Raw genomic sequence first — 16,138 nt, 5'->3', positions numbered from 1 at the left:
TTAGACAACATTCCATTAGAACTACTGACGGCTTTGAGAGAGCCAGTCCTGACAAAACTCTACCATCTGGTGAGCAAGATGTATGAGACAGGCGAAATACCCTCGGACTTCAAGAAGAATATAATAATTCCAATCCCAAAGAATGCAGGTGTTGACAGATGTGAAAATTACTGAACTATCAGTTTAATAAGTCACAGCTGCAAAATACTAACATGAATTCTTTACAGAGGAATGGAAAAACTAGTAGAAGCCGACCTCGGGGAAGATCAGTTTGGATTCTGTAGAAATGTTGGAACACGTGAGGCAATACTGACCTTACGACTTATCTTAGAAGAAAGATTAAGGAAAGGCAAACCTACGTTTCTAGCATTTGCAGACTTAGAGAAGGTTTTTGACAATGTTGACTGGAATACTCTCTTTCAAATTCTAAAGGTGGCAGGGGTAAAATACAGGGAGCGAAAGGCTATTTACAATTTGTACAGAAACCAGATAGCAGTTATAAGAGTCGAGGGGCATGAAAGGGAAGGAGTGGTTGGGAAGGGAGTGAGATAGGGTTGTAGCCTCTCCCTGATGTTATTCAATCTGTATATTGAGCAAGCAGTAAAGGAAACAAAAGAAAAATTCAGAATAGGTATTAAAATTCATGGAGAAGAAATAAAAACTTTGAGGTTCGCTCATGACATTGTAATTCTGTCAGAGACAGCAAAGGACTTGGAAGAGCACTTGAGCGGAATGGACAGTGTCTTGAAAGGAGGATATTAGATGAACATCAACAAAAGCAAAACGATGATAGTGGAATGTAGTCGAATTAAGTCGGGTGATGCTGAGGGAAATGAGGCACTTAAAGTAGTAAAGGAGTTTTGCTATTTGGGGAGCAAAATAATTGATGATGGTTGAAGTAGATAGGATATAAAATGTAGACTGGCAATGGCAAGGAAAGTGTTTCTGAAGAAGAGAAATTTGTTAACATCGAGTATAGATTTAAGTGTCAGGAAGTCGTTTCTGAAAGTATTTATATGGAGTGTAGCCATGTATGGAAGTGAAACATGGACAATAAATAGTGTGGACAAGAAGAGAATAGAAGCTTTCGAAATGTGGTGCTACAGAAGAGTGCTGAAGATTAGATGGGTAGATCACATAACTAATGATGAGGTATTGAATAGAATTGGGGAGAAGAGGAGTTTGTGGCACAACTTGACAAGAAGAAGGGACCGGTTGGTAGGACATGTTCTGAGGCAGCAAGGGATCACAAATTTAGCATTGGAGGGCAGGGCAGCGTGGAGGGTAAAAATCGTAGAGGGAGACCAAGAGATGAATACACTAAGCAGATTCAGAAGGATGTAGGTTGCAGTAAGTACTGGGAGATGAATAAGCTTGCACAGGATAGAGTAGCATGGAGAGGTGCATCAAACCAGTCTCAGGACTGAAGACCACAACAACAACAACAACAACAACAAAGGGTGCTACGTTCTCGGAATGCTATAAGCAAAACCAAATTAATAGTTTTTATTACAAATAAGAAGATTGACAATACTGAACTCTGAATTTACAACGGTGTCTCAAGCGATGGGCGATATGCAAGCAATCAAGGTTGCTGTATACAAGTTCCATGTAAGCAATTGATATGCATCAGACGTCACTGCTATCGGAGTCCTCTTCTAGTGCTGTGCGAATACTGTGCCTCAAAATATGAATAAGAGAAATAAAAAAAAAAATAACAGTATAGTTTGGTCTACAAAGTTCTGACTGTACACCGCACGTTTACAAATCTGCAAGTTCTTAAAACAAAAATAAATTACGCTGTGGGAACAGCTATGCAAGGTGAACTTTAATGAAACCGACAAACTGCAGGGTCTGATTCGTGACTGGAAATTGAGGAAAAAGTGTCCTATGTCGTGTGCAGAAGTGGACGGTCTGCATATAGCGACAACAAATCGTACCAGAACACAGTACAGAGCTGCATCGGATCCATGTCACTACAGATGTCCAATGTGGCCTTCATGGGATGCAATAGTAGCAGTTGTCACGCAGGATACACATAATCGAACTGTGGCTTGTGCCACGTTGAAAAGCCACTTGCCTGAAGCTTGTACTAGGGTTCATCTCAGTATCGTGTAGAACGCGGTCCTCCAAAACTGGTACACGCAGAGTCCATAGCCTCCCTGCACGTTCGTCTGTCTGAAAGGATCCATATTCACACAGATGTCCAAAAAGGGCTTGATATGTTGTGTGATATGGAGTCTGTGGGTACTTGTGTTGGTACAGCCATGCTGCCTCTCCAACATTTCCATCTGCTTGGTCATACACAAACACCATCTCGGCTTGTTCCCGACATGAATACCAGACCATTCTCCTGCTTGCATTACGCTGCGTCAATCACACAGCCTGCAACACTTAAGGAACACACGGCACGTGGTCAGAGGAACTTCCATTCGTCAGCGCCATCTACCATGGCTACAATACAGGGTGTCCGAAAAGTCTTTCCCTGATTACATAAATTGATAACTGAGACTAGAAGTAAGATACAAATATGAAACTGGTGTCTAATTGTTTACAAACTATCAAAGTTTTTTTCACACATCAGTAAACTTCCACATCGCCCAAAGACAGTACACGTCGATATAACATTGCGGTCGAAATGCTATCACGTATTGAGGACGATGATGGTTCTCAGTCGAATTGCCTTTTCCAACGAAGCGACCTTTTTTGTCAGTGGAATAGTGAACCGCCATAATGTGCGCATTTGGGATTCACAACCCCCTGGGGAGGTCATGGAGTGCACCAGAGACAGCCCAAAGGTGAATGTTTGGTGTGCACTATTGCACGATCGAATTATCGGGCCATTCTTCTTCGCTGAGGCTACCGTCACATCTGCAGTGTATCTGGACATGTTGCTACTGTATGCTGTTCCACAGCTGCTTCAGTATCACCCCGATGTCTTTTTTCAGCAAGACGGTGCACCGCCTCATTGGGGTTTGGACGTCCGTGCCTATCTCGATATGACCTTTCCTGGGCGATAGATTGGTCGTGATGGGCCAATGGTTTGGCCCCCACGCTCTCCTGACATAACCCCATTGACTTCTTTTTATGGGATTATGTCAAGGACGAGGTCTACCGAACACGTGTACCAGATCTTGAAACCCTGCGGCAACGGATAACCACAGCCGTTGAATCGATCCCTCCAGTGATGTTGGCTAATGTGTGGACGGAAATTGAATATCGCCAAGATGTGCTACGTGCTACCGAGGGTGCTCATGTGGAAGTTTACTGTTGTGTGAAAAAAAACTTTGATAGTTTGTAAACAATTAGACACCAGTTTCATATTTTTATCTTACTCCTAGCCTGAGTTACCAATTTATGTAATCAGGGAAAGACTTTTCGGACACCCTGCACATTTCCGGACACGTGTTCATAGGACCTTTTTTCCTTTGTTTCCAATCAGGAATGCGTCCCTGCAGTTTGTCGGTTTTTATTAATGTTCGTACCATATAAGCAGTTACTTTGCACTGTAAAGTCAGCCCACACAAAAGTTAATGCACTTACACAAAAAAACAGTACCCTCTTAAAAAGTAAGTAAACACTAATGACTGTAGGTAAGCACACAGATAATATTCACTCCCCGACAGAAGGTCGTGATAAAACGCTGTGAACAAACACACACAACTGCTGCTGTTGCTAGTCGCTGGACCCTTCTGCACAGCTGGAGTGCTACTCTCAGCGTGATTGATTAAAGAGATATGCACAGCCAAATTTTTGAACTCATTTCATGATCTCTCCTGTTTTCTTGGCGTGATTGATTAATGCCGTACTTTGCAGTGATCAGCCAAGCCCTCAATTCCATTTCACACACTCTTAGGTTCTCTCAGTTCGGTTGTTTAATGATGTTTCTTTGGGTGAGCAACCAAATTTTTGATCCCATTATATGCTTCCTGTGGTTTTGTCATGGTGACAGATTATTAGTGTGGTCTGGACTAGTTGACTTCATTCTCGGCACTGTCAGTTCTTTTAAGAGTGACTGATTGGTAGTGTGACAATGACAGAGACAAGAACAAAAGTAAAGGTCCTTAGCAGAACAAGTGAAAGCTTTGACTTTAATAAAGGTGTGAAGCAAGGGGATAGTCTCTCCACTGTCGTATTCAATATAGTCCTGCATAGTGTGGTAAATAAAATCAACAAAAGAGGCACCATATTTATGAAAACTAGCCAGATATGTGCATACGCTGAGGACGTTGCTATAGTAGGAAGAAATACCAATACACTCCTAGAAACATACTGGGCAATGGAAACAGAAGCCTTAAAAATTAGCCTCATAGTAAATGAAAACAAAACAAAATATATGGTAATGTCATAATCTGAGGCCAGAAGAACCCCTAAAAACCTAAACATCAATGGGAAATGCTTCAATGGAGTGTCCTCTTTTAACTACTTGGGAGCCCTAATAACAAACGATAACAGTATTGGAAAGGCTATAAGGGAAAGAATACAAGCAGGAAACAGAGCTAACTTTGCAAATATGCAGCTTTTCAAAAATAGCCTTGTTACAAGAAAAACTAAACTGCTAATATATAATTCCCTAGTCCGCCCAGTTATCGCATACGGCTCAGAGGTATGGATGTTGACAGAACACGATAAAAATGCACTAAGAAGCATTGAGCGGAAAATACTACGCAAAATCTATGGGCCAGTAAGGGAGGAAGAAGGCTGGAGAATACGCTACAATGCCGAATTACAAGAGTTAATACAAGGCAGGGACATAGTAAAATTTGTCAAATCACAGCGAATACGATGGCTAGAACACTTTGAGAGAATGGCAGAGGATAGAATTCCGAAGAAAATGATGAAAGGTATGATCCATTCAGTTAGGCGAAAAGGGAGACCTAGAAGAAGATGGATTGACGAGTTAATAATGGGTATCACCAATATGGGAGTCCGGGCGTTGAAAAAGCAGCAAATAACCGAGAGGTGTGGAGGAAGATTGTTGAAGAAGCCAAGGCTCACGAAGGGCTGTAGCGCTACTGAAGAAGAAGAAGAAGAAGATTGGTAGTGTGGTACTGGGTCAGTGCACTGAACGCACTGTCAGGTTTTCTGAGCGTGATTGGTTAATGGTGTGGTTTCGAATGAACAGCTGATTTGTTGATTCCATTTTATGCACTCACATGTTTTCTTGCACAGTTGTTTAATAGTGTGCTTTCGCTTGCGCTGCCGAGTTGATAATTCCATTTTATGCACACTCAGATTTACTCGGTGTGACTGCTTAGTGATGTTCACAGCAGAATTGGCATGACCAATTCAAGGTGTGATTTTGGTTTTACTGCTGAGTTGTTGATTTCATTTTATGACACATCAGGTTTCCACAGTATGGTTCATTAATTGTGTGTACAGTTGAATTGTTGATTCCACTTCATACTCTGTCTGGTTTACTGGGTGTGATTGATTAATATTGTGGTTTCGGATGTACAGACATATTGTTGATCCCATTTTATGCACCCTCAGTTTTTTTTATGTTACTGACACCCTCAAGCAGGCGCGCCTGTGTATAAAATGCGCCAATCACAAATAGTATTTTTATTTTCAATTGCAAGCTCGCACCTATTCTTTTATTACTGCTTCAGCTAACACAGTAATAAGCTGTGTTATCATATGTCCAAGTGAGCAGCAGTAATATATCTATATAAATGAAAGTCGTGTTAGTTACACTATTTATAACTCAAGAACGGCCGGACCGATTTGGCTGAAAACTGGTGAAGAGGTAACTTAGAATCAGGAGACGGACATAGGATACTTTTTATCCTGTTCGACCGCTATAAATCGTGGTATAACAAAAACGCATCTGCATGGAATAACAAAACGCAAATGTCAACTAAACGTCACTATAAAACGTGGTATAACAAAAATGCATTTTATGGAACATCAAATTCGTGTCAGTTACAGAAATCAAGATCTTGAAATGAATGAGGAGATGCATAATCGGGCTTTACTCTTGATCGAAGACATGTGTTACCTCATGTGCGGAAGTTTGTTAGTCAGGTTAGGTATGCGAGCGCCAAATCGTGAAATGAATGACGCATTTAATCGAGAACTGCAACGGGAACGTCAATATGACCACCATGAATTAGTTCAAAGGAATGTACCCCTTTTGAACCCCAACAAAAGGAAGTTTATGATACATTAATGAAGGCAATTGATGATGGAAATGGTGGTTTATATTTCCTGGATGCCCCTGGTGGACCTGGCAAGACATTCCTCATGTCAGTAGTTTTAACCACTGTTTGTGGGAGATCCAACATTGCAGTTGCAGTAGCTTCTTCTGGAATAGCAGTCACATTGTTAGAAGGATGCCGTACGGCTCATTCAGCATTAAAATTACCGTTAAATCTTCAAGCTATTGAAGAACCAACATGTAATATTACAAAAAACTCAGCAATGGCCAAAGTTTTATCAGCATCCAAGATTATCATCTGGGACGAATGCACAATGGCGCATAAACGTGGATTAGAGGCACTTAACCGAACATTGAAAGATCTACACAATGTCTCGATTTGTTTTGGAGGAGCAATGATTTTACTGTCTGGCGATTTCCGCCAAACACTGCCTGTACTTCCAAGATCAACGGCTGCAGACAAAATAAATGCTTGCCTCACATCATCGAATCGTTGGCGCTATGTGAAGAAACTTCAGCTGACAACAAACATGAGAGTTGCATTGCTTAATGATACAGCTGCTGAAGATTTCTCTGAGCAATTGCTGACTATCGGTAATGGTCGAGTACCTGTCGAAGAATCGAGTGGATTGATTTCATTTCCTCATAATTTCTGTAACTTTGACTCATCGAAAGACGAACTTATCAACCAAGTATTCCCAAACATCATTACTAACTACAAAAGTAATGAATGGTTGAGTGAGCGAGCAATTTCAGCGGCTAAGAATAAAGACCCCCCATGAACCATGGACCTTGCCGTTGGTGGGGAGGCTTGCGTGCCTCAGCGATACAGATGGCCGTACCGTAGGTGCAACCACAACGGAGGGGTATCTGTTGAGAGGCCAGACAAACATGTGGTTCCTGAAGAGGGGCAGCAGCCTTTTCAGTAGTTGCAGGGGCAACAGTCTGGATGATTGACTTATCTGGCCTTGTAACATTAACCAAAACGGCCTTGCTGTGCTGGTACTGCGAACGGGTGAAAGCAAGGGGAAACTACAGCCGTAATTTTTCCCGAGGACATGCAGCTTTACTGTATGATTAAATGATGATGGCGTCCTTTTGGGTAAAATATTCCGTAGGTAAAATAGTCTCCCATTCGGATCTCCGGGCGGGGACTACTCAAGAGGACGTCGTTATCAGAAGAAAGAAAACTGGCATTCTACGGATCGAAGTGTGGAATGTCAGATCCCTTAATCGGGCAGGTGGATTAGAAAATTTAAAAAGGGAAATGGATTGGTTAAAGTTAGATATAGTGGGAATTAGTGAAGTTCGGTGGCAGGAGGAACAAGACTTTTGGTCAGGTGATTACAGGGTTGTAAATACAAAATAAAATAGGGGTAATGCAGGAGTAGGTTTAATAATGAATAAAAAAATAGGAGTGCGGGTTAGCTACTACAAACAGCATAGTAAACGCATTATTGTGGCCAAGATAGACACAAAGCCCATGCCTACTACAGTAGTACAAGTTTATACGCCAACTAACTCTGCAGATGATGAAGAAATTGATGAAATGTATGACGAGATAAAAGAAATTATTCAGGTAGTGAAGGGAGACGAAAATTTAATAGTCATGGGTGACTGGAATTCGTCAGTAGGAAAAGGGAAAGAAGGAAACATAGTAGCTGAATATGGATTGGGGGGAAGAAATGAAAGAGGAAGCCGCCTTGTAGAATTTTGCACAGAGCATAACTTAATCATAGCTAACACTTGGTTCAAGAATCATAAAGGAAGGTTGTATACATGGAAGAACCCTGGAGATACTAAAAGGTATCAGATAGATTAAATAATGGTGAGACAGAGATTTAGGAACCAGGTTTTAAATTGTAAGACATTCCCAGGGGCAGATGTGGATTCTGACCACAATCTGTTGGTTATGAACTGCAGATTGAAACTGAAGAAACTGCAAAAAGGTGGGAATTTAAGGAGATGGGACCTGGATAAACTGAAAGAACCAGAAGTTGTAGAGAGTTTCAGGGAGAGCATAAGGTAACAATTGACAGGAATGGGGGAAAGAAATACAGTAGAAGATGAATGTGTAGCTCTGAGGGATGAAGTAGTGAAGGCAGCAGACGATCAAGTAGGTAAAAAGACGAGGGCTAATAGAAATCCTTGGGTAACAGAAGAAATATTGAATTTAATTGATGACAGGGGAAAATATAAAAATGCATAAATGAAGCAGGCAAAAAGGAATACAAACGACTCAAAAATGAGATCGACAGGAAGTGCAAAATGGCTAAGCAGGGATGGCTAGAGGACAAATGTAAGGATGTAGAGGCCTGTCTCACTAGGGGTAAGATATATACAGCCTACAGGAAAATTAAAGAGACCTTTGGAGAGAAGAGAACCACTTGGATGAATACCAAGAGCTCAGATGGCAACCCAGTTCTAAGCAAAGAAGGGAAGGCAGAAAGGTGGAAGGAGTATATAGAAGGTTTATACAAGGGCGATGTAGTTGAGGACAATATTATGGAAATGGAAGAGGATGTAGATGAAGACGAAATGGGAGATAAGATACTGCGTGAAGAGTTTGACAGAGCAATGAAAGACCTGAGTCGAAACAAGGCCCCGGGAGTAGACAACATTCCATTAGAACTACTGATGGCCTTGGGAGAGCCAGTCATGACAAAACTCTACCATCTGGTGAGCAAGATGTATGAGACAGGCGAAATACCCACAGACTTCAAGAAGAATATAATAATTCCAATCCCAAAGAAAGCAGGTGTTGACAGATGTGAAAATTACCGAACTATCAGTTTAATAAGTCACAGCTGCAAAATACTAACGCGAATTCTTTACAGACGAATGGAAAAACTGGTAGAAGCGGACCTCGGGGAAGATCAGTTTGGATTCCGTAGAAATGTTGGAACACGTGAGGCAATACTAACCTTACGACTTATCTTAGAAGAAAGATTAAGAAAAGGCAAACCTACGTTTCTAGCATTTGTAGACTTAGAGAAACCTTTTGACAATGTTAACTGGAATACTCTCTTTCAAATTCTGAAGGTGGCAGGGGTAAAATACAGGGAGCGAAAGGCTATTTACAATTTGTACAGATACCAGATGGCAGTTATAAGAGTCGAGGGGCATGAAAGGGAAGCAGTGGTTGGGAAAGGAGTGAGACAGGGTTGTAGCCTCTCCTCGATGTTATTCAATCTGTATATTGAGCAAGCAGTAAAGGAAGCAAAAGAAAAATTCGGAGTAGGTATTAAAATTCATGGAGAAGAAGTAAAAACTTTGAGGTTCGCCGATGACATTGTAATTCTGTCAGAGACAGCAAAGGACTTGGAAGAGCAGTTGAACGGAATGGACAGTGTCTTGAAAGGAGGATATAAGATGAACATCAACAAAAGCAAAACGACGATAATGGAATGTAGTCAAATTAAATCGGGTGATGCTGAGGGAATTAGATTAGGAAATGAGACACTTAAAGTAGTAAAGGAGTTTTGCTATTTAGGGAGTAAAATAACTGATGATGGTCGAAGTAGAGAGGATATAAAATGTAGACTGGTAGTGGCAAGGAAAGCGTTTCTGAAGAAGAGAAATTTGTTAACATCGAGTATAGATTTAAGTGTCAGGAAGTCGTTTCTGAAGTATTTGTATGGAGTGTGAAACATGGACGATAACTAGTTTGGACAAGAAGAGAATAGAAGCTTTCGAAATGTGGTGGTACAGAAGAATGCTGAAGATAAGGTGGGTAGATCACGTAACTAATGGGGAGGTATTGAACAGGATTGGAGAAAAGAGAAGTTTGTGGCACAGCTTGACTAGAAGAAGGGATCGGTTGGTAGGACATGTTTTGAGGCATCAAGGGATCACAAATTTAGCATAGGAGGGCAGCGTGGAGGGTAAAAATCGTAGAGGGAGACCAAGAGATGAATACACTAAGCAGATTCAGAAGGACGTAGGTTGCAGTAGGTACTGGGAGATGAAGAAGCTTGCACATGATAGAGTGGCATGGAGAGCTGCATCAAACCAGTCTCAGGACTGAAGACAACAACAACAACAAGAATAAAGATGTAGATGACCTAAACTACATAATTCAGAATGAGATCATTGGTAAAATGCAATCATTCAAATCTATTGACTGTGTAACAAATGAAGATGAAACCACCAACTATCCAATTGAATTTTTAAACTGCTCGGATGTGCCCGGCCTACCAGCGCACAATTTACGCCTAAAAGTTGGCTCCATAGTAATCATGATTCGAAACATAAACCAACCAAAACTGTGCAACGGTACGCGTTTGGTGGTAAGTAAATTGATGAACAATGTTATTTACGCGACTATACTCAAAAGAAAATTCGAAGGTGAGGAAGTTATTCCGAAGATCCCAACTGATATGTCGTTTGAGTTTAAAATATTTCAATTTCCCAACTGAAAGAGAAACAGCCCTCGGTCACTATTTTTAACGAATTAACCGGGTTTCGACACTGCTAGGGGTGTCTTACTCAGAATTTAAATCAAAGAATGGTCTATATTCTATAACATGGTCACAGAATTATGACTAAAAACGTATGATAAAGTGTAAGTACGGAATTATCGTGAAAACCTGGCAGTACTTATATGTCATTTATAAAATAAGAAATATGCCAAAAGGGCATTAGTCACAAAGATATTTAAGATAAAGAAAACTGTGATGGCGAGCCCCTAAGGGCTGCTCGTTACTTGCGTGGTGTAGATTGCAAAACGGACTGAGGTGCCCGCGTTAACAAATGCCAGATGAACATAGCACTGCAACGAGCGCGCCATCTAGTAGCCGTAGATACAATTAGGCTACTTCACATTGAAATATAGGCAGAAATGATTATAAATAAACAGTAATTGGTACATTATGGAAAGAAATGTTTGTTTGATAGTAGCATGCAACATAACATTTTGTCTACATCAAAGCTTATAACAGTAAGGTAAAACATGAAAACATCATTATGAAAATGTAGATAGGACTGAATGACAACTTCTAGAAAGCAATATTGACGTGAAATGCAGCCAAGAAACATTTGATAATTGAAAAAAAACATAGGATTGCCTTAGAAGGAAAAGAACATTTCGGCAACCTGCACAAGGAGACCCGAAGTCAGATATCGAGTAACGGCTTTATACCGTTGAAAAAATTTTTGTTACGTAGCTGTAGCTGTTCATTAAGGATGAGGATATCCTTTCGAGCAAAATGCCTGAAAATCTCTAATTCTTCTAGAATATCTGGTCTACGCCCTTTCTTTTCGGTGTGCAAAATGTTGCTGTCACAGATGGCTTTAGGTGAATCACCTGTAAATAGAAAATGGTCGGCAAAAGACGAAATTTGGGGGGTAGTGTCATTTTTTCTTAGCAAGTGTTCTTTATATCTGATAGTGAAGGCACGTCCTGTTTGTCCTATATAGTAAGAGGAGCAAGTAGCGCAGACAATTTTGTAGGCACCAGAATTTTCTAAAGGAGAACGCATAGAATATAAATTATGAATGAAGTTTTTTTTTCCAAATTGTTATTAGTAGAAAAAGCAACTTTGCAATCGTATTTCCTTCGAAGAATGCGTTGGATCTGATAAGAGAGAGGCTCCACGAAAGGAACTGAGAAATATTTTTTTGAGTTAGACTCGATAATAGAAGTGCCTTGCGTAGTAAGTCTTTTAGCAGTTTTCTTTTTAAGAACGTCATGTACTATGTTAGGTTTATATTCGTTAACTGCTATTGTTTTAAGTAAATTGATTTCGTCGTTTAAGTTTTCTTTCGAAAGTGGGATGGAAATGGCTCGGTGAACAGCAGAATGAAAGAAGAGTTTTTATGCGATTGTGGATGAATAGAAGATGCAGGAACGAATGGTCAGTATATGTTACTTCACGAAAAATATTGAAAGAAATTTTATTTGTTTCTATAGTAAACGTCAAGTCAAGGAAATTTAATTGACAGGCCTCATTTTCAAATTCGATAGTGAAAGAAATTTTCTCATTAAGATCATTGAATAGATTAAAGATACGATCAACACCATCAGCGGCTCCTTTGTAGATGATTAGAATATCATCAACGTATCTGGAATAAGAGAGAATGCCTAGTGACGCAGCTTGAAAAGAATTTAAAAAAAAATTCTTCTAGGGAGTTGATGAAAATATCAGCAAGGATACCAGCTAACGGATTTCCCATAGCGAGACCATCCATTAAAATGTCCATTAAATTCGAAATAGTTGTACTTGACTACGGCTGAGATGAGATTCGTGAAGTCTGTGATTTGTTCATCCGAAATATCTTTTTTGAACCGACGTAAATTTTTGTCTACAATTGTAAGCGTTTCCTGCACGGGGACGTCAGTATAAAGATTTTTGATATCGAAAGAAACTAACTTGGTGTCTGAACTGCATTCTAAATCTTTTATTTTTTGACTAAGGTGTGACTGTTTGGGACGGAAAAATTGTTCACAAAACGAATGATTTTCTCAGAGTTCCATGTAGAAATTTGGCCAGATCATGGTATGCACTAATCGTGCTATTAGATATCGGGCCTATCGGATGATTGGGTTTGTGGGTTTTAAATTAGGACCGAAGTTTTAGGGGCTGGGGGTTCATGTTAATGAGCATTTTCTTCTGAAACGGTTTGAGTAGGAAATTTGCGCTTTTTATGTCTGTCCTGACCTCTTTTTGTAAAACTGGAGTCGAATCCTCCTGAAGTTTCGTAATATTATTTTCGTCAAAGAAATCTAAGGTTTTGGAAATATATTCAGAGTTATAAGCAATAACTAAAGAGCACCTTTTGTCTGACTTAGTAATTAGGGCTTCTGCTTCTTTAAGTTTATTATTAATGGAAACGACCAATTTTCTATCATTACGCGTAACGTTATAAACAGAGGCTGTACTTTTCATGAAAATGTTAGCTACGTCACAAGCAATACAAGTCTGACAAGCATTATCGATTTTTTTACTATCGAGACCAACTTTAAGATCTACAAGCACTTTTTCAATCACATTTCTATCTGAGAAGTTGGGCGAGACATTATACTTCAGCCATTTTTCCAGCAGGACAGTTTCATTTTGTGTAAAAATAATGTTAGTTTTGTTCAGATTTCTTTTGTAAAAAGTGTGACTGCTTTTTTAAAATGTACTCTGCGTACACTTTTCGCTAGGAAACAGACAGAAAAGCTTGCCGAGTTTCTTTTAAGGGGATACGGAATCACCTATCCCCGCAATGTTAATATATGCCTACTATAGGGAACATTTTCTCACAAACTACTGGAGACAGAGAGGTAAAAATTTTACTGTATGTGCATTAATATGTTACAACAATACTGAAACAACAGTTTATTGTCAAAGTATTTTCTTACAGAGATATTGTACATTTATTTTTAAGTAAATTTTTTCCATCGCTTTTTACTAGACTATCACCCCTAAGTCTTTTGTAAATCAAGCAATTAAAAAATCGTTGTTTCAGTATGTAATAGGGACCTATGTCACTACGTCATAAAAATTTCAGACTTCTAGGTTGACCAGTACCTGAGATAATGTTCCTAGATGAAGTAAAAAGTAAACTTACGGGAAACGGAGAAAGAAGATTAAAACATTCCTGATCCGTAGCTAATACCCCCTTCACAGTCTTCATAATCATCTTCAAGTCTTCTTTTGGCACCCCTCTGCACCTGTCTTGCTTTTTTCACTAATGTCTTGATTATATTATCAGCATGCCTTAGTCTGTGCTGATCTAAAAAGAACATAGCACGTACCGTACGGGAACCAACACACATACCCAACTTTTGAAGGACCTGGCATTTAGTTATATTTCCAAGATTGAAGGTTGCCACAGCATCATACACACCAAAATGTAGTGTATTAATTCCGACAAACACTGTTTTTGGGAGACGATGCCATATCACACTATTCAAGCACTCGTTGGGGTTCTGCGTTTTTCCATGAAGACATTTCATCAGAAGACTTCTGTCAGCCAGATCTCTGAAAATGGGCTTTATTTCTGCCATGATGGCTGATGGTAGACTGTGGTGGTGAATGTATTTCTCTCCTGTTGTTAGTCCCCTATTGTATTTACACCAGCTGTTTTCACCTTTGGGGCACAAACCATGTTGTGGATGCTCATCCGTGGATGCGGTGTGGAAATATAAAGCCCATATAGCTCTCCTCATTTCTTCAAGATTGCCTGTATTTTGCCTGATTGCAAGGCCATAGCAGTTCTGAATGTGGTCTATTATGGAATCAGTCAATCTTCCTCTGCCATCCAAGGTTTTCCCATCATCTAGTTTTTTCCCTTTCATAACTGATTTTAACCTTCTCAGCCTGGCACCCATTCTCTTCTGCACATGTCCTATACATTCAAGTTTGCTTATATTTACACTGTTCCCATATGGTTTGCTTTCCAAAACTTCTTTGAATGCTTTAGAGTCACCATCTCCCAGATATTTGACATAGCGAACATTATACCACTGTGAAGAGCGATGAAAAATTTTCTTCACCCCAGCAACCTCCATGCCACCACTACTACCATAATAATTAGCAATACAGTCATCACTGTGTTCATTTTTCAGCCTGCCTGTGCACCTACAGTATTTAGACATTATTGCAACATCAATAACCTTGCCAGTATCAACACTAGTTGCTGTTACAATACCATTGTTGGAGGTGTGGCCCCTTTTCTGCCACGTGCCATCAAACGCCACTGTGAGGTCACGACTGCCGTCATTTTCTTCCACTGCTTCTTCCACAGCAACCTGCATTGACTTCTGTGCTACATCTTCAACTGCAGATCCTAGTACATAATTGTAAGCTTCAAACTTTGAAGGTGCACTTGGAAGATTTAGAACACCACATAGCATATCACCAGCTGCTTTGCCCTTACCAATTGCTCGCAATCCATAAACTAACCTAATATTTACACTATAAAGTTCAGTTTTCTTGTATCCATTATTTACAGTTACTGAAACCGAACTTGGAAACTTACAGCTGTATTTACAAACACTGCATATTAAATTAAACTGGGCAGCCAGGCCAACATGGGATTCTACTTTCAGAGAAACGTTTCCATGACATTTTTTGCAGCACAAACTGTTTTCAAGAGCTTCACACAATATATTCGTATCAATGAGTTCAAAAACTTCATTCCCTCTATCAAGTAAATTATATTTCTCTTCCAAATCTCTTAGTTTTTTATGAGAAGCACTGTTTTCATTTGGTGTAAGTTCGTTCGGCAAATCAGTAATAAGTGGATTCACATTTTCCAACAGTGATGATGATGAACTGCTTTGCTTTGCTAATGAATCATTATTTCTTTTCTTTTGCCAGTTCACACGCTTTTTAAATACTTTTGCTTTAGCTCTAGGCATTTTCACTGCGAAAAATGAAGCACTAAATACGAAATAACTCAACAACAACCACTTTCTTATATCACACTGTTTACAAAACAGTCCCGCCACAAAGTCAAAGGGTAACTTGAGGAAACCAGAGAGAAACATTTTCGGGCAACTAGTGTATAAATAGTCGCTGGAAACCGGGATATTTGAATTCATGTCACTTTAAAGGTACTGCCAAAAAGTTCATAGTCAGCCACGAGAGACGTGTATAACTAAAGCGCAATACCCGATCTCACAAATATATAAAAATAAAATAGTTATAATTGTAGTAGAGCTATGTATGATACGTCATTTTAAAGAGGAAACATGGCAGAATATAATACGCCAATAAAAAAAAATTCGGTTTTTTAACCCAAAATCCGATTCCGTATCCCCTTAATGCTTCTGTATTATACCTAGTTTACAAGTTTCTAAATGTTCATTAAGTATCGTCCAGAGATCGTCAATATTGAAATTGTAATTAATATGAAAAATATTTGTCAGTTCTAAGTACAGGTAATAAGCTTCTTCGTTAAGAAGATCTTTCTTGGCATATAGCCTTTTAATTCTATCAGATATCAGATTTTTCATGAAAGGTCTAAAGGATTGCTGTAGTGTATCAC

Source organism: Schistocerca americana, chromosome 10, assembly GCF_021461395.2.
Source record: "Schistocerca americana isolate TAMUIC-IGC-003095 chromosome 10, iqSchAmer2.1, whole genome shotgun sequence".
NCBI lineage: Eukaryota > Metazoa > Arthropoda > Insecta > Orthoptera > Acrididae > Schistocerca > Schistocerca americana.
Note: the sequence above shows the minus strand (reverse complement) of the source record.